General features: G+C 44.1%; 5 non-coding genes and 1 pseudogene across 5 annotated transcripts; all 6 read right to left on the reverse strand.

Moving 5' to 3' along the window:
• Positions 1-1,614: 1,614 nt before the first annotated feature.
• On the reverse strand, positions 1,615-1,682 carry LOC147672083 (small nucleolar RNA SNORD50). Its single transcript, XR_015303628.1, has one exon. It is a non-coding gene; the product is annotated as a small nucleolar RNA SNORD50 (small nucleolar RNA).
• Positions 1,683-2,324: 642 nt separating this feature from the next.
• Positions 2,325-2,410, reverse strand: LOC147672084 (small nucleolar RNA SNORD103/SNORD85). The gene has a single exon (XR_015303603.1). It is a non-coding gene; the product is annotated as a small nucleolar RNA SNORD103/SNORD85 (small nucleolar RNA).
• Positions 2,411-6,296: 3,886 nt separating this feature from the next.
• Positions 6,297-6,364, reverse strand: LOC147672085 (small nucleolar RNA SNORD50). Its single transcript, XR_015303572.1, has one exon. It is a non-coding gene; the product is annotated as a small nucleolar RNA SNORD50 (small nucleolar RNA).
• Positions 6,365-7,006: 642 nt separating this feature from the next.
• On the reverse strand, positions 7,007-7,092 carry LOC147672086 (small nucleolar RNA SNORD103/SNORD85). The gene has a single exon (XR_015303604.1). It is a non-coding gene; the product is annotated as a small nucleolar RNA SNORD103/SNORD85 (small nucleolar RNA).
• A 2,859-nt stretch (positions 7,093-9,951) lies between these two features.
• LOC147672087 (metallothionein pseudogene) lies at positions 9,952-16,917 on the reverse strand (annotated as a pseudogene).
• LOC147672088 (small nucleolar RNA SNORD50) lies at positions 10,990-11,055 on the reverse strand. Its single transcript, XR_015303580.1, has one exon. It is a non-coding gene; the product is annotated as a small nucleolar RNA SNORD50 (small nucleolar RNA).
• Positions 16,918-27,411: the final 10,494 nt, after the last annotated feature.

The raw sequence follows: 27,411 nt of genomic DNA on the forward strand, positions 1-27,411 counted from the left end.
GCTCTGGCCATTGCAAGAAAGAGCACAATTGATTCACCCTACTGTCAATGTTGTGAGTTAGAGAAAAGTCATATACAAAAGGAAGGGAGAGGGAGATATCTATTCAAGATGTGGTTCAAGGACACGAGGGAAGCAATTCCGCTGGTCCAGCAGTGGGAAAGAAGTGCAAAATATCAGGACACATTTAAAAGTGTGTTTAAGGCACATAACTCAGTGAGAGTAAGTCACATAAAGGAGAAAATAAATTATGCGAGTGAAAGAATGTCAAAAATGGCGTTAACAGTAGATAAAGAGTTATGACTGATTTGGGTTTACTGGTAACTATTTTATAGGAATACAGTTTTACTGAAGTTCTGGCAAATGAGCTCCTGAAGGCTTCATATATTAAAAATGAAGTGTTTGGTGAGCACGTATCATTACTTACGGCTATATGAAGACTGCTTAGGAGATTAAGGACAGTGGTACTTACACAAAAGGTTACGTAGCGAGTGACAGTAGAGACCTAATTGGATGGGTTAATCAGGGTAGATTAGGGACCGCACCAGGTACAGATAGCCCTTCGATTCTGATGGGGCGGATGGATGAGTCATATTTTGAACTGTTTTGGAGAGGTTTTCTTTGTCAAAGTAGGTTGTAGCAAACGGTTTGAGCACACAATTTTGCAGAAAGGCGTCATCCTGTCAAACATAAGAAGGGAAATGTGAAACTCAATCTTAGGGGTGAGTCGAGGCAGCTTTTAGGTGATTTATGTGTGCAAGAGATTATTAAGCCTGTTGATGTAGCACAGTTGATTTCCGCTGTCCTAAAGTGGGCAAAAGGAAGGGTGTCTACATAAGATTGTGTGCAGGTTGGCGCTCACTCACCAAGAATATAGTTACTGAACATCATTCGATTTCCAAAATACAGGAAATGGTAGGCATGCTGAGGGATGCCGGGTATTTTACAACAATAGAACTTAATGCAGCACTTCATCAAATGATACTTGAAGCCAATTCTCAATTCTTAACTACCTCTGTTACGCCATTTGGTGCTTATAAATATTTGCGTATACCATGCCTACCCACATTCGTGACTACTATTTTACAAAGCTAATGTACAGATTTCAAAATCTCCAGCCAGTACAAGCTTTCCTGGACGATGGTTTGATTCATGCCAATAGTGTCGAGGAATACAACAGGATATTAACAGGAATTCACGGGGTGCTGAAAGATAGGGAGTATGACTGTGACAAAAGAACTGCAAGTTTTTGACATTCTGTGGAGCATTCAATTTGGAGGAAGCAGTAACTGAGGGACCCTGTACGATTTACAAAGATCAACTAAGATTGTTCATACAAATGAGTGCATATTATTTGGGACAAGTGCTCGAGTTAAATCCCACAATATATTTACTTGGCATGGAAAACCACAGGGGCCATTTGATAGCTTCTACACGTGATGAGTACAAAGAAAAACATGCAGCAATTTTCGCTGCATGAAGTGTATAATCCTTTAAAAGCTCAATTTAGATCTAAATATTGCCCCATTTTTACAAGAACCACCATATCCGATCTATAAATATGCTCAACCTTAGTTGCAATCAGCAAGCAATAATCATATGTGGAATGGCAATCTGATTTCAGGAGTCAGATCCGTACGAGTTCTCTTCATAAAGTCAGGTTCGGGATTGTCTCATCATTAATCAGACTGATTTTAAACCTTACACCACATGTGGAGGAGCGAAGCATACTTTTAGAATGCAGCATCTGTATGACCATCTTAGGTCAGACAATGCATCTGTGCTTCTTAGAAGCACTACAGACAAATCGGTCTTTTCAAATAGATAGCATGGCCCACAAAACACCGACATCACAAGTTCACCCAATATCAAGAGGTAAGCTATAGCATGTACATAGGTCCCATAGCATGTACATAGGTCCCACAGCATACAAAGATCCAAGTCTTAGTAAGACAACGCAAGAAGGACATCAAGTTGCACAATAAAAGACATTTAAGCTACAAAGTCTAACTGACGCCTGCTTGAAAATAGTTCCTCACCTTTTTGGAGGGTAGCCGAGATAACAGCAGCATTCTTCGGGCCATCATTCCTAAAAGCGAAGGCACAGTATGTTAAGCACTATTTAGTAAGATAACCTGAAAGAAACAGTACATCATTCTTCACCCACTCGAGTCTCTACCTCACCGGAGCTGAAAAGTATAGCAAATCTTAACAGCCTGCAAGAGGAGAAGAGTTCCACGGTCCCTCCTTTAGCCCCACTTACGAAGCTCTCTTGCAAAAACACCAAGTCACTTTTAGCTGCCTGCAATATGATGCATGGGCGTCTGTCCAGCTCAGATTTATGAGTACATGATAGGTTTCTCATTATTGAACACTCGTTCTCAGTGAGGGCAAGTGTATCATCATCGCCAGAGGAGCCTGTAGAGGCAGCAGTCAGTGGTGACAAGGAACGAGGACCACAACATTTCACCAAAAAGCAGGAATGAGCACTGGTTAAGACATTGGCACTACAATCCATCAAGCCACACAGGAACAACTGAAAGGTACTCTCAACCTGCAATTCGAAGTAAGATGAATTATGGGGAGCACTGACAAACAGGTCAGTCACACTACTCAGTTGGACGAGGGCACAAAGGCTGGGGGAAAGGAATAGCAGAGTATCAAATGAAGGGGAGCTGAATGCTTACCAGATAAAAGAGCAGCACCTACAGGAGGAACCTCTGAAAAATGTAGCCTACAAGCTAAACATGAAAACTCAAGCTCAATTACTTTGCACACGCTGTGAACTAACTGGACCCTAATAGCCTAATCGTGAAGGATGGAAAAGAGTATCTGGTGGTTTGACATGCCAAAAACCAGACAGGTCATAAAGCTCACCAGTCAATAAGCAACTACAGAGGTTCACAAAGGCAAGAGAAGCCCCATGCCCGTGCTAACAGCCAATCAACACTCGCTTTCAAAATTACGTTCTCGGTTTTAACTGCACTGCGACACAAATCAGGCAATGTCTGGGTGTGCCATTTTCCCCTTTGGCCTTCTCCCTCTTCTGAAGGCTTGGGGTCTGGTTGCACCAAGAGGCAGATTACAGACAGGTCATGGAGTACAGGGGTTACATGGGAGCACCATGGTGGGTCTTGTAGCCTCCATGCTTCAGGAAGGCCTGGTGCAGGGGTGGAAGTAAGGGTGCAATCCTTACATTCTTCTCTCTATTATTCCCACCTAGTCTTGGATCTGGTCCCATGGTACGGACTTTGGGGCAGCATAATCTAATGGACATGCAGCACAATATCGCCTCTTGCGCTGAAAGGCACACACTTGTTAGTGGGTTAACTGCAAAGGAGGAAAACTCAAAATGACAATTCATCCGAGTGGCTAGAGAAGTTTAAGTATGCAGTTTAGTGATTATATTTCCCCTTGGATGCAAACACTGCAATTATTTTGGTGAACAAAAGCAAATTATTGTATTCTTCTGTGGCAGTTTTATGGCTTTAGAGCATTTACTTAACTATGAGCGAACAACTTTACAAACCCACCACAAGACTCAGATTTTTTATTCTGAAGGGTCAATTTGCTTGTAAGTGTAGATCACCAGATATTTTTGGCAATGAATAGCAGCGGTTTTCAGTCCTGTCGTGTAAAGTTAGGGGAAGTGACCAACCAAAAGAACCAGCTTCAGAGAAAAATTAAGTACATCTAGTGCAGTGGGCGGCAGACATTTGGAGCAGGATAGACACTACCGGGTAGAGCAAAAAAGGGAGGAGGGCTGTGGCTATCTAACATACTGTTCAAATGAGGCTAGCCAAAGCAGTAACATGCTGGTCAATCAAGGTCAGGCTGACCCATCACAGCATGCAACGGCTGTGCCTGACCTAGAGTACATAGAATGCGGTTACGTCCCCACGCATGGTGAGAAGATGCAGTGGTCCTTTTCGGTTTAGCAGATAAATAGCTGACACAAAACATTCACTGGTCACAAAAGGCCAGCGTTAACTGAAATTGGAACCAAGAAAATATTCAAGTATTCTTTACTGGCCTAAAAGCTATCGGGATATAAGAAATGAACAGCACTGTGCACAGTTTTGTAGAAATTGCAAACTGGTGTCAGTTGTTTTAACAAAGTGGAAGATAAAGCTAAGGAGATACTGTAGGCCTAACCATGGCAACGTCGCAGAGTGTGCAACCGCCTACCACAGTTTTCCAAAATCCAGGCAAGAAAAACATTAAGTGAAAACAATGGCACAGAGTTTTCAATCCTCATTAGGTAGAAATTGATAGAAAGTCATTTGAAACACTGTTTTATTTCATTGGGTGATGAGGGCCAAACAAATGTGAACACTTACCAGAAACTGAGCCGATCCCAGCTGAATTTGGCAGGGGACCAAGTACACTGAAGCTGTGAATCGAAAGAAATGGCACTTTAAGGAGGATCACGTTTCGAAGTAGAAGCGCATAACTTTTAGTAGAAACAAGAAAGCAGGAAAATAATGACAAATATATGGCTGCAATAAGGATTCCGGGCTGCTACACAGTGAATTTGGAAACTGCACAGACCAAGATCTCAGAGACCAAATTGAGATGAATACTTATTTTAATAATCTTCATAAAAGATTACTCTGTAGACAAAAGTCCAGCCCCTGAGAGAATATGTATAAACAGCCAAGGGGTTTGAGAAGTTAATGTTACCTGCTCTGGCCATTGCAAGAAAGAGCACAATTGATTCACCCTACTGTCAATGTTGTGAGTTAGAGAAAAGTCATATACAAAAGGAAGGGAGAGGGAGATATCTATTCAAGATGTGGTTCAAGGACACGAGGGAAGCAATTCCGCTGGTCCAGCAGTGGGAAAGAAGTGCAAAATATCAGGACACATTTAAAAGTGTGTTTAAGGCACATAACTCAGTGAGAGTAAGTCACATAAAGGAGAAAATAAATTATGCGAGTGAAAGAATGTCAAAAATGGCGTTAACAGTAGATAAAGAGTTATGACTGATTTGGGTTTACTGGTAACTATTTTATAGGAATACAGTTTTACTGAAGTTCTGGCAAATGAGCTCCTGAAGGCTTCATATATTAAAAATGAAGTGTTTGGTGAGCACGTATCATTACTTACGGCTATATGAAGACTGCTTAGGAGATTAAGGACAGTGGTACTTACACAAAAGGTTACGTAGCGAGTGACAGTAGAGACCTAATTGGATGGGTTAATCAGGGTAGATTAGGGACCGCACCAGGTACAGATAGCCCTTCGATTCTGATGGGGCGGATGGATGAGTCATATTTTGAACTGTTTTGGAGAGGTTTTCTTTGTCAAAGTAGGTTGTAGCAAACGGTTTGAGCACACAATTTTGCAGAAAGGCGTCATCCTGTCAAACATAAGAAGGGAAATGTGAAACTCAATCTTAGGGGTGAGTCGAGGCAGCTTTTAGGTGATTTATGTGTGCAAGAGATTATTAAGCCTGTTGATGTAGCACAGTTGATTTCCGCTGTCCTAAAGTGGGCAAAAGGAAGGGTGTCTACATAAGATTGTGTGCAGGTTGGCGCTCACTCACCAAGAATATAGTTACTGAACATCATTCGATTTCCAAAATACAGGAAATGGTAGGCATGCTGAGGGATGCCGGGTATTTTAGAACAATAGAACTTAATGCAGCACTTCATCAAATGATACTTGAAGCCAATTCTCAATTCTTAACTACCTCTGTTACGCCATTTGGTGCTTATAAATATTTGCGTATACCATGCCTACCCACATTCGTGACTACTATTTTACAAAGCTAATGTACAGATTTCAAAATCTCCAGCCAGTACAAGCTTTCCTGGACGATGGTTTGATTCATGCCAATAGTGTCGAGGAATACAACAGGATATTAACAGGAATTCACGGGGTGCTGAAAGATAGGGAGTATGACTGTGACAAAAGAACTGCAAGTTTTTGACATTCTGTGGAGCATTCAATTTGGAGGAAGCAGTAACTGAGGGACCCTGTACGATTTACAATGATCAACTAAGATTGTTCATACAAATGAGTGCATATTATTTGGGACAAGTGCTCGAGTTAAATCCCACAATATATTTACTTGGCATGGAAAACCACAGGGGCCATTTGATAGCTTCTACACGTGATGAGTACAAAGAAAAACATGCAGCAATTTTCGCTGCATGAAGTGTATAATCCTTTAAAAGCTCAATTTAGATCTAAATATTGCCCCATTTTTACAAGAACCACCATATCCGATCTATAAATATGCTCAACCTTAGTTGCAATCAGCAAGCAATAATCATATGTGGAATGGCAATCTGATTTCAGGAGTCAGATCCGTACGAGTTCTCTTCATAAAGTCAGGTTCGGGATTGTCTCATCATTAATCAGACTGATTTTAAACCTTACACCACATGTGGAGGAGCGAAGCATACTTTTAGAATGCAGCATCTGTATGACCATCTTAGGTCAGACAATGCATCTGTGCTTCTTAGAAGCACTACAGACAAATCGGTCTTTTCAAATAGATAGCATGGCCCACAAAACACCGACATCACAAGTTCACCCAATATCAAGAGGTAAGCTATAGCATGTACATAGGTCCCATAGCATGTACATAGGTCCCACAGCATACAAAGATCCAAGTCTTAGTAAGACAACGCAAGAAGGACATCAAGTTGCACAATAAAAGACATTTAAGCTACAAAGTCTAACTGACGCCTGCTTGAAAATAGTTCCTCACCTTTTTGGAGGGTAGCCGAGATAACAGCAGCATTCTTCGGGCCATCATTCCTAAAAGCGAAGGCACAGTATGTTAAGCACTATTTAGTAAGATAACCTGAAAGAAACAGTACATCATTCTTCACCCACTCGAGTCTCTACCTCACCGGAGCTGAAAAGTATAGCAAATCTTAACAGCCTGCAAGAGGAGAAGAGTTCCACGGTCCCTCCTTTAGCCCCACTTACGAAGCTCTCTTGCAAAAACACCAAGTCACTTTTAGCTGCCTGCAATATGATGCATGGGCGTCTGTCCAGCTCAGATTTATGAGTACATGATAGGTTTCTCATTATTGAACACTCGTTCTCAGTGAGGGCAAGTGTATCATCATCGCCAGAGGAGCCTGTAGAGGCAGCAGTCAGTGGTGACAAGGAACGAGGACCAAACATTTCACCAAAAAGCAGGAATGAGCACTGGTTAAGACATTGGCACTACAATCCATCAAGCCACACAGGAACAACTGAAAGGTACTCTCAACCTGCAATTCGAAGTAAGATGAATTATGGGGAGCACTGACAAACAGGTCAGTCACACTACTCAGTTGGACGAGGGCACAAAGGCTGGGGGAAAGGAATAGCAGAGTATCAAATGAAGGGGAGCTGAATGCTTACCAGATAAAAGAGCAGCACCTACAGGAGGAACCTCTGAAAAATGTAGCCTACAAGCTAAACATGAAAACTCAAGCTCAATTACTTTGCACACGCTGTGAACTAACTGGACCCTAATAGCCTAATCGTGAAGGATGGAAAAGAGTATCTGGTGGTTTGACATGCCAAAAACCAGACAGGTCATAAAGCTCACCAGTCAATAAGCAACTACAGAGGTTCACAAAGGCAAGAGAAGCCCCATGCCCGTGCTAACAGCCAATCAACACTCGCTTTCAAAATTACGTTCTCGGTTTTAACTGCACTGCGACACAAATCAGGCAATGTCTGGGTGTGCCATTTTCCCCTTTGGCCTTCTCCCTCTTCTGAAGGCTTGGGGTCTGGTTGCACCAAGAGGCAGATTACAGACAGGTCATGGAGTACAGGGGTTACATGGGAGCACCATGGTGGGTCTTGTAGCCTCCATGCTTCAGGAAGGCCTGGTGCAGGGGTGGAAGTAAGGGTGCAATCCTTACATTCTTCTCTCTATTATTCCCACCTAGTCTTGGATCTGGTCCCATGGTACGGACTTTGGGGCAGCATAATCTAATGGACATGCAGCACAATATCGCCTCTTGCGCTGAAAGGCTGACACTTGTTAGTGGGTTAACTGCAAAGGAGGAAAACTCAAAATGACAATTCATCCGAGTGGCTAGAGAAGTTTAAGTATGCAGTTTAGTGATTATATTTCCCCTTGGATGCAAACACTGCAATTATTTTGGTGAACAAAAGCAAATTATTGTATTCTTCTGTGGCAGTTTTATGGCTTTAGAGCATTTACTTAACTATGAGCGAACAACTTTACAAACCCACCACAAGACTCAGATTTTTTATTCTGAAGGGTCAATTTGCTTGTAAGTGTAGATCACCAGATATTTTTGGCAATGAATAGCAGCGGTTTTCAGTCCTGTCGTGTAAAGTTAGGGGAAGTGACCAACCAAAAGAACCAGCTTCAGAGAAAAATTAAGTACATCTAGTGCAGTGGGCGGCAGACATTTGGAGCAGGATAGACACTACCGGGTAGAGCAAAAAAGGGAGGAGGGCTGTGGCTATCTAACATACTGTTCAAATGAGGCTAGCCAAAGCAGTAACATGCTGGTCAATCAAGGTCAGGCTGACCCATCACAGCATGCAACGGCTGTGCCTGACCTAGAGTACATAGAATGCGGTTACGTCCCCACGCATGGTGAGAAGATGCAGTGGTCCTTTTCGGTTTAGCAGATAAATAGCTGACACAAAACATTCACTGGTCACAAAAGGCCAGCGTTAACTGAAATTGGAACCAAGAAAATATTCAAGTATTCTTTACTGGCCTAAAAGCTATCGGGATATAAGAAATGAACAGCACTGTGCACAGTTTTGTAGAAATTGCAAACTGGTGTCAGTTGTTTTAACAAAGTGGAAGATAAAGCTAAGGAGATACTGTAGGCCTAACCATGGCAACGTCGCAGAGTGTGCAACCGCCTACCACAGTTTTCCAAAATCCAGGCAAGAAAAACATTAAGTGAAAACAATGGCACAGAGTTTTCAATCCTCATTAGGTAGAAATTGATAGAAAGTCATTTGAAACACTGTTTTATTTCATTGGGTGATGAGGGCCAAACAAATGTGAACACTTACCAGAAACTGAGCCGATCCCAGCTGAATTTGGCAGGGGACCAAGTACACTGAAGCTGTGAATCGAAAGAAATGGCACTTTAAGGAGGATCACGTTTCGAAGTAGAAGCGCATAACTTTTAGTAGAAACAAGAAAGCAGGAAAATAATGACAAATATATGGCTGCAATAAGGATTCCGGGCTGCTACACAGTGAATTTGGAAACTGCACAGACCAAGATCTCAGAGACCAAATTGAGATGAATACTTATTTTAATAATCTTCATAAAAGATTACTCTGTAGACAAAAGTCCAGCCCCTGAGAGAATATGTATAAACAGCCAAGGGGTTTGAGAAGTTAATGTTACCTGCTCTGGCCATTGCAAGAAAGAGCACAATTGATTCACCCTACTGTCAATGTTGTGAGTTAGAGAAAAGTCATATACAAAAGGAAGGGAGAGGGAGATATCTATTCAAGATGTGGTTCAAGGACACGAGGGAAGCAATTCCGCTGGTCCAGCAGTGGGAAAGAAGTGCAAAATATCAGGACACATTTAAAAGTGTGTTTAAGGCACATAACTCAGTGAGAGTAAGTCACATAAAGGAGAAAATAAATTATGCGAGTGAAAGAATGTCAAAAATGGCGTTAACAGTAGATAAAGAGTTATGACTGATTTGGGTTTACTGGTAACTATTTTATAGGAATACAGTTTTACTGAAGTTCTGGCAAATGAGCTCCTGAAGGCTTCATATATTAAAAATGAAGTGTTTGGTGAGCACGTATCATTACTTACGGCTATATGAAGACTGCTTAGGAGATTAAGGACAGTGGTACTTACACAAAAGGTTACGTAGCGAGTGACAGTAGAGACCTAATTGGATGGGTTAATCAGGGTAGATTAGGGACCGCACCAGGTACAGATAGCCCATCGATTCTGATGGGGCGGATGGATGAGTGTCAAATTTTGAACTGTTTTGGAGAGGTTTTCTTTGTCAAAGTAGGTTGTAGCAAACGGTTTGAGCACACAATTTTGCAGAAAGGCGTCATCCTGTCAAACATAAGAAGGGAAATGTGAAACTCAATCTTAGGGGTGAGTCGAGGCAGCTTTTAGGTGATTTATGTGTGCAAGAGATTATTAAGCCTGTTGATGTAGCACAGTTGATTTCCGCTGTCCTAAAGTGGGCAAAAGGAGGGGTGTCTAAATAAGATTGTGTGCAGGTTGGCGCTCACTCACCAAGAATATAGTTACTGAACATCATTCGATTTCCAAAATACAGGAAATGATAGGCATGCTGAGGGATGCCGGGTATTTTACAACAATAGAACTTAATGCAGCACTTCATCAAATGATACTTGAAGCCAATTCTCAAATCTTAACTACCTCTGTTACGCCATTTGGTGCTTATAAATATTTGCGTATACCATGCCGACCCACATTTGTGACTACTATTTTACAAAGCTACGGTAAAGATTTCAAAATCTCCAGCCAGTACAAGCTTTCCTGTACGATGGTTTGATTCATGCCAATAGTGTTGAGGAATACAGCAGGATATTAACAGGAATTACCGGGGTATTGAAAGATAGGGAGTATGACTGTGACAAAAGAGAACTGCAAGTTTTTGACATTCTGTGGAGCATTCAATTTGGAGGTTTGGTGAAAGCAGTAACTGAGGGACCTTGTACGATTTACAAAGATCAACTAAGATTGTTCATACAAATAAGTGCATATTATTTGGGACAAGTGCTCGAGTTAAATCCCACAATATATTTACTTGGCATGGAAAACCACAGGGGCCATTTGATAGCTTCTACATGTGATGAGTACAAAGAAAAACTTGCAGCAATTTTCGCTGCATGAAGTGTATCATCCTTTAAAAGCTCAATTTAGATCTAAATATTGCCCCATTTTTACAAGAACCACCATATCCGATCTATAAATATGCTCAACCTTAGTTGCAATCAGCAAGCAATAATCATATGTGGAATGGCAATCTGATTTCAGGAGTCAGATCCATACGAGTTCTCCTCAAAGTCAGGTTCGGGATTGTCTCATCATTAATCAGACTGATTTTAAACTTTACACCGGAGCTTGCTTGAATCAAGTGGCAAAGTGAGCAAGGGATTCACGTCTGAGCATACCCTGCCACTGGATTCAAGCAAGCCGGGCTGAAGACGGCTGGAATGCCAGAAACCGGTCCTCGGAAGCTTGTTTCCGGTCCAGGGAAGACATGGCTTGGCAGTTCGGGCTGGACTGTTCCCATGAGGGTCAGACTGATTTGCATATAGCCATGTCTGAACTGGGGTGGCAGAGTGGGCTAAAGAAGAAATCAGAGCAGTCCCTATCATTAACTAGAAAAAAGGGAATACTATTATCCCAACTATACCACCATAGCTCAAGAGATCTTTGCATTTATATCCACTCAGAACAGTTGTACATAATAGGCAAACAATAAAAGTCAAAGTTATACACAATTTATTTTAAAATATACAAATACAGGTATCAAATACAATGCCACAGTGCAAAATATTTAAAAAAAAATGTATGGTTTTTGTCAGCACCCTACCGATAGTTCAATGGTGCACACATGGTTAATACACGAAATCACAATTAAAAAAAGCAAATAGCTATTAAAAACAAGTTGTCGACGCAGCGTTTCGGTTTCTATGATGACACCTTCATCAGGACAGGGTTTTTAACAAAACGTACTCTTATGAATTTAGAGACGTCTTCCTCTTTAATCAATTCGATGTAGCAGTCCTTAGTTCATCACAGGACATCGTATACACAAATGGTAGTGGACGATCAAAATATCTTTTAGTGTCTTCACTATATACTGGATTTTCTTTTCTAATGAGGAAAAAGGAGCCACCGATATGAGGGACCTTTATTTGGAGTTCCCTGGGATACAGGGGGTCAGTCCGAAGTGTAACACGTGACTGGATGCCTTCTGGTTCTTTTTATATATAAAACCAAGTTGCAGATTCGTTTGTTGACTCCACTCGGGTTTTTTTTTTATTAATTACCACCTTCTATCTGGTATTCGGCCTCCCTGCTCCTTTTTCACTCCTGTTCGTCCGTTTTGTGGGCTAAAGAACAGTGATGGATTAAACCCAGATCTTTTGACTGGGTGTGAGTGTTTGATTCAGATGCTCCGTCCATCACCACCCCCTTTTGTACCGCATTTATAATGCAGCGCGCCGTGGCGCACATATGGGCAGATGCGTGTCGCAGCCCCGGTGGAAAGGAGGCGCATTGTTGGAGTAGCATCGCAAGTGCGACGTGGCTCCGGCAAGGCTCGGGGCTGCCCTATGCCTAACACGCTGCATCAATCCATACGCCTGCTTCAAGCAGGCGCAGGGTATTGACGCAGCATGGCCGTAAAAGTGACTCTGTGAAATCTTGCGTCACTTTTACGAGGCGTACCTGCGAGGGGGCGCCCACCCTGCGTGGGACGCCTACATGAAACTGAACGCAGGTTTCATGTGGCGCAGGGGTTTACAACGTGACGCATCTCCCTAGATGCGTCACGTTGTAAATACGGCGCAACTGCGGTGTAAATGTGGCGCAAGGGGCTTGTAAATCTACCCCGTAGTGCTTACAGACTAAATAACACGTATGGTGCAACAACAGAAGTAAAAGGACAAGTAGCCTTGGAAGGTTACAAATTAAGAGAAGTGTGGCTCACCGGTTAGAGGAGGCAGACCCAGAAGCAGAGGTCGGCCCGGGACCAGGGTTCAATTCCCGACGCGGCAGGGTTTGGAGCCCAAATGTCCACGGACCTGATAATTCTCGCTTCTGTGCCTACTTGAATCAGGGGTTCACGCTCTGCAACTCTGGGCAATAGCTTGCTCAATCTCCACTACGGCCCCGCGGCGGGATGCCTGGCTTTCACCTTGGGGGTGCCCAGCTGTGCTATCCCACAGGGAAAAACCAGGACGGGTTCCCAAAGCAAGCGCCGAGATACCCTTTGTGGTGATACGTGCGCTATATAAGAAACTACATTAAGAAACTACATTACAAGACAAGGCGGTACTAAGGAGGGTTTAACAAGCCTATTTATAAATCAGAAGCCAGCATTTACAAAGGGCTGTCTCAGTGCATGCGCGCTACTCTAGGCTCAACCTAACAAGTCTTGCAGAGTAACGCATGCACGATTTGAGGCTCCACCTAAAACTGCCTGCATCGATCGCAGGAGAAACTCTTCAGTTACCCACCGACTAAGCGGTGGTTTTAAATAATACACAGTAAATAAGGTAACCGTACCAAAGGAAAAGCTTCAGCCCAGGGACACATACACCGAACTAGTGCCCACCTGCTCTCTCCTTGGCAACTGAAACAATTTTTTTCAGTCTTGGTCTCTAGCTTTTCATAAATCACTGCCACGGTTTAACGAAACTGATTCTATAAAATAAATACAGCACGCCTAACGAACAGACTTGTTAAATTAAATGCTGGGGATGTCAACGATACAAAAGAGACATTTGGTCATTCGAATTGCAAATCAATGTGTTTGTGAAATACTGAAGCTCGAGAGACAGCAGGACATAAATAATCCCAACTACAGTGGAGGTAGGGGGACCAGAATGAGAAGGAAAAAACAGACGGACCAGACATAAAAGTAGGTCTAAAGCATTTAGCCTGGAGTTTTTTGCCTGTTCGGTCCGATTTAGCATAGCCTTGTAAACGTGTAAAAACACACATTTATGTATGTATGTATAGCAGCGGATACCATCGGAAAGAACTTTCCCTGTCCGCTTTCTACTTTTACAACGTACAGCCAATGAAAACCCTCTGCAGGACTTTTAAGTCAAACCCCGCGAAAAAATGTCATCTCTGCACTCTGCACACACCAAGAACGGTGATGGATTAAACCCAGATCTTTTGACTGGGTGTGAGTGTTTGATTGATTCAGATGCTCCGTCCATCACCCCACCTTTTGTACCGCTTTTGGCCGCCATAAGTGTGGCAGGGTATGCTCAGACGTGAGTCCCTTGCTCACTTTGCCACTGGATTCAAGCAAGCCGAGCTGAAGACGGCTGGAATGCCAGAAACCGGTCCCGGAAAGCTTGTTACCGAACCAGGGAAGACATGGCTTGGCAGTTCGGGCTGGACTGTTCCCATGAGGCACAGGGTCAGACTGACTTGCATATAGCCATGTCTGAACTGGGGTGGCAGAGTGGGCTAAACAACGGTGATGGATTAAACCCAGATCTTTTGACTGGGTGTGAGTGTTTGATTGATTGATTCAGATGCTCCGTCCATCACCACCCCTTTTTGTACCACATCTCTGCACACACAGCAGATACCAGGCATTGATAAAGGCACACGCCGAAACGCGTCTGCCAGGAGCTGATAGTGTGAATATCGCATAATTTGATAAGTGCATTTTGGTGGCAATAAATCTGTGTTGACATCCCCAGCATGTGTCAGACCTGTTTTTAAACGAAGCAGGATTGGAGGAATGTTTGCAAGCGGAGGCTGGCTCCGCTTTCCTGGCACGCCCCTCGGTCAGGAGCTCCGCGTCTACCGGCAAAATTTGTGGATTGTGGTGCTTGGAAGGCACAACGCGCCCCCACCCCCCCAACCTGGACTTTGGCGAAGGTATTGGGGAGAGGGAGCAGATTATCTTCTAAAGGACATGTCCGGCAACGATGGAAAACCCACCAAGCAGTTCCAGCAAAATAAAAGAAGCAGACAAGTCAAAAGGCATTATGTGCAAAGACGGGTCACTGTACCTTCATCTGGATTGAACTGTTCTGTTTCTAATTGCAGTACTTTGTGCACTGCAGTCGAGGACTGTTGGTTAGGAAATCGGCGGATACCATCGGAAAGAACTTTCCCTGACCGCTTTCTACTTTTACAACATGCAGCCAATGAAAACCCCCTCGGCAGGACTTTTAAGTCAAACCCCGCGAAAAAATGTCATCTCAGCACACACAGCAGATACCAGGCACTGATAAAGGCACACGCTGAAACGCGTCTGCCAGGAGCTGATAGTGTGAATACAAGAAATTTGCTAAGTGCATTTTGGTGGCAATAAATCTGTGTTTGACATCCCCAGAATGTCAGACCTGTTCTTAAACGAAGCAGAATTGGAGGAATATATATATATATATATATATATATAAAGGGGCAGATCTTCAAGAAAGTGCTGCAGCGTGGCACCACTGGTGCACAAACAGCTGCCAAGCGCCACGCAGGTACCCTTGCACTATGGTGCAAGGATGCCTGCGCCAAGGGGAGATGGTTTTTGTGCAGGAAGGGGCACCTTTCTGCACAAAAACAACCACTAAAGGCTTTTTCCTCTTTCAATGCGTGCTGTAGACTACAGCACGCATTCAAAGAGGAAAAAAATTAGGAGAAATGAAAACATTTCTCCTCGTTGTGTCTCCCTACGCCAGAGGTGGCGTAGCGTTCAGACGCATCTCCAGATTTACGATTTCTCATAAATCTGGAGATGTGTCTTGTTCCATGGGTGTTGTGTGTGAACACCCACAGCAACACCCATGGAACGCCCCTTCTGCCCAAACTGATGCGTGTGAAGGACCGTATTTGCAAGGAGAGGAAAAGTCACGCAGGGTGGCTTTTCCTGTCTTTGTAAATATGGTGGCGCATGGGGGTTGTAAATCTGCCGCTAAGTGTGCGTATAAATATATGCCACACATTTACAAGCTACGCATACATATCATTCATTAGCTATGCCCCCAAGGTCTCATCTGCTGCAGCATGCATGCAGCCGACCTCCCCTGTGCTGCCCGAAAGAAAAATTACTCCAGATGCCTTTCAATTCTTTTTTTTTGTATGCAGATTTATATAGCGCGAACTCAACCGGAAGGTATTGGAGGTCTTTACATGAGCACCGGTTACGTTACACCAGGACACATTCAGGCACGGGGAGATGAAGTGATTTGCCCAGAATGACAAGATGTGGACGCGACTGAAACCTTGCTTTCCAGCACCAAATTCGGCAGTCTAGCCGTCAGACCACATCCACTCCCCAAGCCTGACGTGACCTTTGCCCCAAAATGCTCCAAATTAAAGAAAGCGCCGGACAGTCATTTGAAAGTCGGGACTGTCCGGGAAATCAGGGACGTCTGGTCAGCCTAAGCCAGGCCCGGTTCTAGCGGGTGGGCCGGGTAGGCCAGGCCCACCCAAACATGAACCTGGCCCACCCAAACAGGATCCTTGGCCCTCACAGTGAGGGTTTGAAGACAGGCGGGCAACGCCTTTTGGATCAAAGTGCTTCAACCCTCCCCCTTCTTGTGTGTCAGCCGGGCCGAGACAGCTTCTCCGGGCGCAAGCACAGACAGTTTTACAGATTATCACACTCGCCCCGAGTACTTCACAGGTCGTTACAAGACCATTTACATGTTAAGGAGGCTTTGCTTATTTTTTCACCCCTTTATCTCTGCATGGCGAAAGGCGACAAATCTTTTCTTTCACAAGGATAACCTTTGGTAACCTTTGCCTACTGTCATGCTACATTGATATTTCTTTTTCTATATAGCGCAGGAGAAAAGAAGTTTGTTTATTTATTTATTTCCGTATTTTAGGTTACTTTATTAGCAGAACATTTATATAAAAATATATAATATGTATATTTAAGATTGCTCATTTGCACAAGAAAGAAAAATAAATCAAAAAGTGCGATTCATTGTGTGTTAAGCAACTCCATGGGCACTGAATAAGCCAATCTGCAAATGATGTGCAACAGCTGCATTTCTCCGTTGATCCTCCTTTGCACACACACCCCTGGCCACATTTATCACATCCAGGAGGACAACAGGAACAGCAGCTTTTTTTCGAGGATGTACATTTGCAGTTCTCACACTTGCACGACCCAGTACATGAACAAGAGCCACCGGTGGCACAACCGCAGTCTTTAGGGTCCATGTTTTGAAGCAGATGTTAGCTACGGATTATCAGCCCAGTATTCAAAGGTCTCTGTAAAATTTGTTTATTTCTATTCACCTTTCCTGACCCCTGCCGTGGCTTATCACATAAGGTTGTGACACAAAGTTTGACTAATGGAGTAAGTAAGAGAATGCGTTGCTACATTTTTTTTCTTTTTAAAACCTGCACAGGCCCAGCAGGACACATACTTCGTGTGTGCTTCATTTAAACAGTTTTTATCATTATCATGGCTGATGCAGGACACCAATAATACAAAATGCCCAGATAACGCTGGTGATTAATGATCCTGCCGGAGAGCAATCATTTGACTGTTAGAAGTTTTTAAATGCAGATGAAATGTATTTTATGTGGATAAATTCAGGGCTTTAAGTGGGATGAAAAAACCGGGGGTCTCTCAAAGGGGCGTGGCCAATGTAATTGAGGACGTGGCTTAAAAACAGTACATTAAAAATCTGTGTTTAGCAGTGTGCGGCCCGACTTGTATTTTGCTGTTTCTGTCATTGTATCCAGGTATATGATACAACAAGTAACATCATACCTACAAGCTAGGACTATTGGCTTTGTCAAAGGTTGTTAGTTGCATAAAATAAATAACAGCAACTATGCTTTGTATATAATATTGCAAAAGCTTCCACTTAAAGCACTGGTGACATCACAACAATGTTGCTGCTCCTGAGTTTCAAAAAGAGAAGGAAAATCCAGAGAGAAAATGACTCTCTTTAAAGGATTTCCCTTTCCCTTCTCCCTACAACGCTCACCTGGCATGACGTTATGCGGTAACTTTCCACTTGTGAGTAGTGTGAGCAGCATACACCGATGTGCCTGCTGTCTCGAAACGGGTCTCTATCGGGCTCTGTTTTGTGCCCTGGCACTTTTTTCCGGACTGCAGTGACAGCAGACTGCAGACTGCTGTCACTGCAGTTCGGAAAAAAACGGACTACCTGTGACCAGCGCACAAAACAGAGCCCGATAGAGACCCGTTCCGAGGCCCCTTTAAAAAAACTGCCTGTGCTCAGACTCAGTGAGACCCGGCCCACTTAAAGCCCTGGATAGCTCAGTGGGTTACTGCATTTGTCACAGAGATCCTTGTTACTTGCAGTTCAGAAGTTGCAATCCTTACATAGGACAGTGACCAATGAACTGTCATCAAAGAGCTGCATACAAACATGAATGGTATAGTTAGAACTTCACTTTTTTGGTTTTGTGATATAGTTAGACCTTCCCCAGTCTTTCGTTATTCTAATGTTGCTAAAACGAGTATGTTTGGACAGATATACATTTTTATCAGTAAAGCTGACCCCCATGGAATACTCTTTAAATCCTAAGGTTCTGTTTCCCCAGACCAAACCCTCTTAAAATATCCTGCCCACCAGTATGGATGACATGTGATTCATACGCCTTGTAATCCTCATTGGCTTATGTGACATTCCCTGTAGACTGATTTACATACTTGTACGATTCATTGTCTCTGTATAATGTGTGCGATGTGTAAAGTACTGACACACACTACACTGATATGAGTAGCGCTATACAACAAATGAAATGCATATGAGAGAGGGGCTACGTAAAGATAACGGGCACTGATGGAGGGTGGCAGTGAGGGAATCTGAGGACGAGGTAGTGGGAGGGGCTCCGGAGAGATGAGGGGCACTGGTGGAGGGTGGTAGTAAGGGAATCTGAGGAAGAGGTCATGGGGTGGAGGGGATAGTTAGGGAGAGATGAGGGGCACTGGTGGAGGGTGGCAGTGATGGAATCCGAGGAGGAGGTCAATAGGGGGAGGGGCTATGGGGAGATGAGGGGCACTTGTGGCGTGTGGCTGTGAGGGAATACGAGGCGGAGGTCAATAGAGGGGGCATTGAGAGATGAGGGGCACTGTTGGAAGGTGGGAGTAAAGGTTTTTATGGAGAAAGAGGTTATTGGTGCGGCGCCAAAAAAGACTTTCGCAGCAGCGCCTAATCCAGCGTTTTTGTTTATTTAATTAGCTGTTGGGTTATAAGGGCTACTGTGGAACATACTTTAAAGTGCATGCTAATTATATTTACTACTATATTCAATGTTTTAAGTTTGAAGGTGATTTTACTAATGTTTTTACCGGGAAAAATGAAAGTGGAGCCCGATGGTGCCTGATATGGGGCAGGAGCCCAAGATCATCTGTGAGATGAGATGCACTGGAGAGGAGTAGTGGATAATCAAGCCTGTATGGGAGTGCGTTGCAGATTCTGGGGTCAGGTGGAGGTAGTAACGAAGAGGGATTCTCCCTGAAGGCTCCCACAGAGAGAGCCCGTGAAGTGTCACTTGCCTGATACTCCCACCTCAGAAACCTCCTCTTCCCATCAAAAGGAGCATTACATGGAAAAAACACTTTTTGTGAGTGATAATATTTGTAAAGAGATTTGGAAAAGAGTGCGTTTTACTGGGCCTTGTTAGACTAAGAATAGATAAAGGAGGGCCCTGAAGCAGGCCTGCCTAGACATATATGCGACAAATCGAGCCCGCAGTGGCCCACCCAAATGCACCCTTGGCCCACCTAAATAAAAATTCCTGGAGCCGGGCCTGGCCTAAGCAGAGGCGCTATCGACCTTTAGGACCCCGTAAAGGTAAAGTAACAAAAGCCACGTGGGGCGAATAGTGCAACTAACCGGCAGGACAGTGGCCGTCCCCCTTCTGGTGTCACGGGCAAAGTGTTAGCCGATAGCCACCGGAAAGCCTCCAGGCCCGCAATGGAAGAAGAAGTTCCCTCCAACACATGGCACGGCGCACGTGCGAGGACTGAAGCCGTCTACTGGGTGTAGCGACCTACTGGCCCGCGTGCCGATCAAACCACAATACCAGCATGGCCGCACAAGCATAACGATTTCTCTTGCCAGGCTCACGCAATACAGCAGGGATAAGCCGGTGGTCTGCACACAAAAAGCCCTGCATAGCGGGCGGCTAAAGTCCGCGGTATATAAAATAAATAAAAACCATCGAACAGAGTCGTGAGGATAGAAGTGGCGTGGCCTCAGAGGGAGGAGGTGCACCCAGTTATACCCACCTACGACTTCCTTTCCTCGCGTCCGGTGGCAGTAACACTGCCTCCACTGTATTCCTCCAACGGCGTTCGTAAGCTCACAAGTGGCGGTCGTGACTCGTGAGCCAGTTCTGAAGCGCTGTGCCCCAGCAGAGGCAATCTTCCACTGCGCATGCTCTGTGGTTTCAAGTTCGGAGAAGTGACGAGCGAACATAGAACTGGGGTTTCCTGTGCATCCAAGAAGGGGCTAGTGCTGTTCTAAATGATTGCCTTGCCGAATCTTACAGAAGTAGAAGCTTGCGTTCTCTCGAGTGCTCCTCTCCCATTGACGTCTGTTGTGGCATGCATCTGGTGTATTCAGACATCGGATTTGCTAATTTAGCGGCACAAAAATGAAAAAATTGCGGCATTTTTATTTATTTATTTAAAAAGTTTTATATAGCGCTAGCTTGACCCGTAGGTACCAGAACGCTTACATACAACGCGACACTTTAATTTACTTGTAATCAATCCTTTTCAGCCCTAAATCAAGTTTAAATCAAGTTTAGTTTAAAGTTTCTGCAGGTTACAGAGAAGAACAGCTCCAATCAACTAACCTCACGGGTGGGGGCCGTATTTCTCCCTGGGGTGCAGGGCACAAGTCCTAAATAAAGAAGTGGGGGGACGCTCACAGACAGGAAGTGACGTCACGACCGGAAGTGACGTCACGAAAGGCAAAAACCTAGAGGTGGGGGGACGCTCAAATATGTGAAGTGACGGTGTTGTGTCTGTGTCTCGAGCCCTGTTCACCTTACGTCTGGGCTCGAGCACAGCGTTTCAGTATATGTCCGGGCTCGAGCTCTGCTGTGTTCTTGTGCTCGTGCGTACTGTGTTCTTGTCATGTTTTGAACTGAGGTGGCGTTGAAGGAGTGCGGGCGGTCTATGCAGGTTGGCGGCTGTGTCCGCATCACTTCTATGTATTGGGGTTATGCCAACAATAAAAGCAGTTCTACTAAATTACTGCCTACGCTTTATTCATCATAACAATGGCGACAATGGTGCATAACCCCAAAGAGAACCCACGAAAATGAAAAGTACTTGGATGCCGCATGGACAATTTGAAGAACGGCTACCACCTGAATACATCCGATGTAAGTTTTAATTTTACGTTTGAAAATAAAATCAACGTAACTGTAAAAGACTTGGAGTGAATAAATTATGTAAAGGATTGGATGCCGCTGTGTCAAAGGAAAAAGTGAAGTGAGATAAAGTGAATACAACTTAGCAAACTTACGTTAAGGATTGTAGACTTAAAGTAAAAACTGTGTGATTACTAAGGAACTGATACCTTAACCGGAAAAGGATTTAAACAAAGGAAAAGTCATTGCTGACTGCGTATTGAATTGAATTAAAACCGATGCCACATTTCGGATTGAATTTTGCAAGGAAGTGTGATCGGAAAAACTTTAAATATATTGGAAGATAAGTTATCCATTGTGCAAGAGTTTATTGGAAACGTCATTAAGTGAAACAAGTAACAGTACCTGTCGTTGGAATGTGCATTTAATGAAAGCTGGAACGTGCCGCCGAGAAGTGTTTAGTGGACGCTGTTCACAGCATCACACAGAACGTTCTACAAAGGAGTGTTCAGCATCGCGCAAAACGGCGTAAGGGTCACGCTTCAGGGCAAAATACGTGACTCCATTTTGTCGGGTTGTTGGTGCGTTACTAAGCAACCGTGGCAGCGCGAAGTCACGCATCGAGTAAGTGAACTAATAACAACCAAGGACACTTTGGAGCTTAAATAAGCAAACAAAAGACACATCGGAGCTCAAAGCCGATCTACCGGAGCGTGATTAGAGACTGTAAGAAGTTATTCAACTGTATTACTGATACACTGTGTATCATTTTAAGAATTCACTCATCTGTGATACGCACATCATTAGTCACGCTGTGCATCATATTTTACTGACTTATTCATTGTGCTAAGTGAAGTTGGATTTATTATTTTATGTGAATTTTCGTTTGTCTTGTATTTATATTAAGTGAGAACTCACTCTAGATACAAGTATGGCAACTGCCACGATGAATTTACCAGCATAGCCCTCACATCTTCACATTACCAGCTCCGCAGTAAATCTGGCGTTGTAGCACACTGGGGTGACATTCGGTCACACCCAGTGGGGCCCGATGATGGAGCATGTCACCGACCAGGTCGGTGAGTGAGGGCTTTCTAAACAAACCTAATGGGCTTTGTTGGTTTCTTGTGCTCCCTTACTTTTGTATGTAAAAACCAAGGAACACTCTTTTGTTGTTTTTCCAGTTACAGTGGGGACTAATAGTGTTCTCTACTCTCCCTACCTCTCTCTTTGTTGATTTGTAATTAGCAGCGCACAGCTGTGAGAGTTCCTCTAAATTTAGGCTTCAGGACTTTCTCCTGACTTGCCTTTTCCATCCAACTCAGAGGTGTTATTCTTAAACGGATTATACACCTTCCTGCATCCTGCATAATGGCGAACTTGGGACTTATCTATTCAGAAGCGGAAATTGATGCAATTATGGCAGACTCCAACCTCTTCGCAGACCCGGCAATCTCACAGGCCATAGCACATACTTCGGATTGGGAGAAGTTAACAGAACAAAAACGGGATCGAATCAGAACTATACTACATGGGACTATCATGAAACAGTATCTATCATCTAATTCTGCACCAAGAGGCCTCTTGGTGACCAATGCCCCACGCATCTTTCTCAATGATGCGACGTTTCGAAAAGAATGGGCCATGATCGCATGGCATTGCACGCGAGATTGGCTCGTCCTCATAATCAAAACTGCCTTACGTCTCTCAGACGCCCTACTAATAGAAATTCAGGAGACCGAATCACAATTTAAAACTACTGTGACCGGATATAAGAAGAAACTGGATGAGATCAACCGTGAACTAAACGAGTATAAAGAGAATCTATTACAGGCGAAATTAACAAAATTCCAGAAGGACTTAAAAAAGTTCGAATTTAACAAAATGTACCCTTATGCTGATCCTAACTATACGGTGACAGCAAAGAGTAATAATGACTCAGACCTGTCAGATGACAACTCCTCCAATAGTAGCGGATCCAGCACGGGTTCATACAAACAAGGACGGAGACGAGGAAACAGGGGTAACAGAGGAAACCAGAGATACCAGAACCATAACCATGCACCCAATTGGCCAATGGCACCACATGCTGGATATGGACCCCCCCCCTTCCCTTTCCCACACCCACAATTCCCTATGATGGGCTGGAATCCAGGGTGGCACCAACCACATCTCCAGAACCAATATCAACAGCCTTTTTTAGAGAGGGGCCGGAGAGGAAGAGGCAAAAGCAGAAGAACTCCCAACCAAGTTTCCTGGCAGACAGACAATCCAGTAGGAAACCACACCAGGAGCAAAACACCACAACCGGGGACAAGCAACCAACAAGTCTAATCACTAACTTGTCGGATCTACAATTGACAAGCACTGAACAACGAGTCCTAGAGAAAGGACTAGGCTTCGAACCTACAGCACGCCCAGACAAATTCAGGTTACACTGTGAATTAACTGACTTCTTTCGGAAATTAAAACTGAAGGCATTTTTTGAAGGCAAGGAAGACCTCAATGCAGACTCACGCAAAGGTGACACTGGCCTGAGACTAAAATCTACTTTCGTACCTCCTCCCCACACAGTACCAGCTGCCATTACAGCATTTGAACAAGCAGTGTTCCTGGATCTGGAAACAAGCCCAGAACCAGAGATATATGGGAATTTCAGTACAGAAGAGTACCGTGCATTGGATACACTAAAAAACAACAACGCCATTACTATAAAACCTGCCGATAAGGGCGGAGGGATCGTAATTCAGAACACTACCGACTACGAAAGAGTATGTGAAGAGTTGCTGAACGACACCAACAACTACACTCCACTCACTATCGACCCCTCTGTCGATCTCCAAAGTCGCATTACCAACATGGTCAAGGAAGCTGAAATAAGGGGTCATTTGTCGAAAAATGAGGCGGATTTCCTGTCCACCAGTAAAAATATTGTCCCCTATTTTTACACACTGCCAAAGACCCACAAAAACAAACTACGGCCCCCTGGTCGTCCAATAGTGTCAGGTATTGGGTCCCTACTAGAACCCTTGTCCACATTTTGCGACCAATTCCTAAAACCTATTGTCCAGAACACACCCACATACTTAAAGGATACCAAGAGTCTACTCCACCAACTACAGACCATTTCCTTTGAGGCAAACTCAATTATACTTGCTAATCTAGACATTGAGAGCCTGTATACGAGTATCCCTCAAGATGAGACGATTAAAGTCCTAAGTACAGCTCTGAACTCAGTCCCCTGGGACTACAACACACCAAGAGAATTCATAATAGATTGTGCCACCATCGCACTCAAAGAGAATTTCTTTGCGTACAAAGGGCAACTGTTCCTCCAATGCTCCGGGACCTCGATGGGCAGTACGTTTGCCCCTAGTGTGGCGGGGCTGTACGTATCCGATTTTGAGGCCAAAAATATCCAATCCATAAACAACCCCTTTGCCAGAAATATTTCCTTTTGGAGACGGTACATAGATGATGTGCTGCTTATCTGGAAAGGAAGTATGGAACGTCTGATGGAATTCCTCGGATGGATTAATACCATCAACAGATATCTGAGATTCACCCACACAGTAAGCACCACGGAGGTGGTGTTTCTTGATGTGGTGATAACTAATAGTGGTACGACTTTAACCACCAGAACCCACTACAAGGCCACGGCAAAAATAATCTGCTGCAGTTTTCCAGCTTTCACCCACACCCTTTAAGGGAAAATCTACCTTACGGGCAATATCTGAGAATCCGGCGAAACTGTAGTAGCACAGAAGATTTCAAACAGCAATCAACTGATCTAACTGAGAAGTTACAACAAAGAGGCTATCCCAATCACATTCTAAACAAGGGATTCAAACGGGCACGCAACCAGCCACGTGAAGTCCTACTGGAACCTGTCATAAGAACCACGATGGAACCCCCTCTCACATGTGTTACTACCTACAGTGCTTTATCCAACTTAATGAAAAAATCAGTTAATAAAAATTGGAAAATTATCTCTAGCACTAAGAAGGATTGGCAGAAACCCCTGTTTTCATTTAAGAAAGGACGGAGCCTAAAAGATTCACTGGTTCACACTAGACCTAAAGAACTAACAGCTACACCAACACGTAGTGTCACCGATGCATGGAATCTACCCAAAGTGACTGGCCACTTTCCATGTGCAAACTGCTCCGTATGTCACCTGACGACGGCCACCAAATCATTGGCTTTGGAACCTGGCAAAACATGGTGGCAAAAAGCACACACCAACTGCAACTCTACCAATGTTGTCTACCTTATCACATGCCCCTGTCTACTCCGTTACGTGGGTATGACGACCAGGAAAGTTAAACAGAGGATATGTGAGCATAGGAGCAATAATAGGTGTAAAAAATCCACTACAAAAATGAGTGACCACTTCTTACAAACAAACCATACCACTAATGACTTGAGATGGACTGTCATCGAACAAATCACTGGGGGCCCCAACATTTCTGACAGACTCTTCGAGAAGGAACAACGCTGGGTGTATCGTCTTGGCACCCACGTGAAAGGCCTGAATGACGATATCCCTTGGGGTTCTGTTCTCAAGTAACCTGTTCCATGGCAAATTATCACATGTTATGTTGCTTAGCCCAACTGCTAGTTACAACTGCTGTGTGCTCTGACTTTCGGAGTAAACAGTACCCAGACCCGCAATACAAATAATTTTGATTCTTTCTCCTACCCACTAATTCGGCACTTCATGTCGGTATTACGTAATTATTTGAGGCTACAACATTCCAGCCCTTCTGTTATGAGACCGCTAGACGCTCTCCGCTGTGAGATTGTCTTTCCGGGTTTGTTTACTTCAGGCCTCCAATCCCATTGGCCATTTTTCACGCATGCGCACAATATGCCACGCCTACCCCGGAAGAGCACGCGTTGCGTAGTCAGCCCGGGTATTTAAACCGGCTTGTCATCCCAAGCAAGGATCGGCGAGACCCGGTTCTGAGGGCTGACCAGGTGTACATTCGGGTGCCTGGCGTCGTGGGAGTGAGTAATGTTCCGGCCGCACTCTACCATATGAGCTAAGTACATTTGAAGCTTCTGTAGCGAGTTTGTCCCTTGTTTGTTTTTTTCCAACCCTTGCAGGATGTGCCAAATACGCCGTCACCCCCCTCCCGCGGTCTATGGGGTGAAAGTTCATCCCTTTTGATGTGAGAACTTGTTTATCTCACTATCTTTGGATGGTATTAGTGGCCTTTGGCCCATTGATCGCCTAGTTGTTAAGTTGTGAGCGAGTGTCAACCGTACCGCCATTCCCCATTTTCTCACGTATCTTCCTCGTAGCGCACGCGCACTGAGGGTCATTGTACTTGTGTCCAGGTACTACACGTGAGACTGACTTGACACTGTATAAAGCTATTAAATAAATAATTAAGATCCAGTCACAGGCAGAGCCACGCACCTCTGCTACTAGGTATGAGTTGTGCACTCGCTGGCACACTGAGCACAAGTCACCGGTTCTAAGCTGTTGGCTTATTGACAAAAGATCTAACTATGTGTTTGTCTTTCTATGTTTGTCTGTACCATTTTTTTATCTCCACAGGTGCACTCAATTTTTTGTCTCTGACTTAGAAACTAAGAGGGTGTGTGCGTCCGGCTTTTTTGTTCGGTGAAGCCCCCCCCCCCCTTTTTTGTTGCACTTCACAGACACCTTTTCACTTTCAAGTCCTTTGGTAGGGTGGGCCTTAGCGTGCCCATACCGCCGGGGTTTACTCACTCTAGGTCCTGACGAATGCCAGGTTAACTATACCAACATCGGCTGAAACATGTTGACCAATCACTTCTTCACTTAATGTTATTGGAAGCAGACCATCCAATTTAGTTGGCCTTGCTTACCAACACATTTTTAACCATGCCCTTGATGATCATACATTAAATCAATTTTTGATACATACAAGGCATTTTTAATTCACCACCTCACTCTGTTCACTTAATTCACCACATAGCCCTCACATCTTCACATTACCAGCTCCACAGTAAATCTGGCGTTGTAGCACACTGGGGTGACATTCGGTCACACCCAGTGGGGCCTGATGATGAAGCATGTCACCGACCAGGTCGGTGAGTGAGGGCTTTCTAAACAAACCTAATGGGCTTTGTTGGTTTCTTGTGCTCCCTTACTTTTGTATGTAAAAACCAAGGAACACTCTTTTGTTGTTTTTCGAATTTACCAGCCCCACAGTCATTTGTAATTAGAGATGGGGAAGTATCGAGTCAGAGATGGGAGGAATGGAGGGATTATCTTGTAAATTATTTAGAAACGTTTGAAAGCAAGGAGTTGACCGCTGAAAGGAAGAAGAAGATACTTTTACATTGTCTGGGACCAGGGGGATTAAGGGTTTATAATAGAA

Source organism: Lissotriton vulgaris, unplaced genomic scaffold (genome assembly GCF_964263255.1).
Source record: "Lissotriton vulgaris unplaced genomic scaffold, aLisVul1.2 SCAFFOLD_445, whole genome shotgun sequence".
Taxonomy (NCBI): Eukaryota; Metazoa; Chordata; class Amphibia; order Caudata; family Salamandridae; genus Lissotriton; species Lissotriton vulgaris.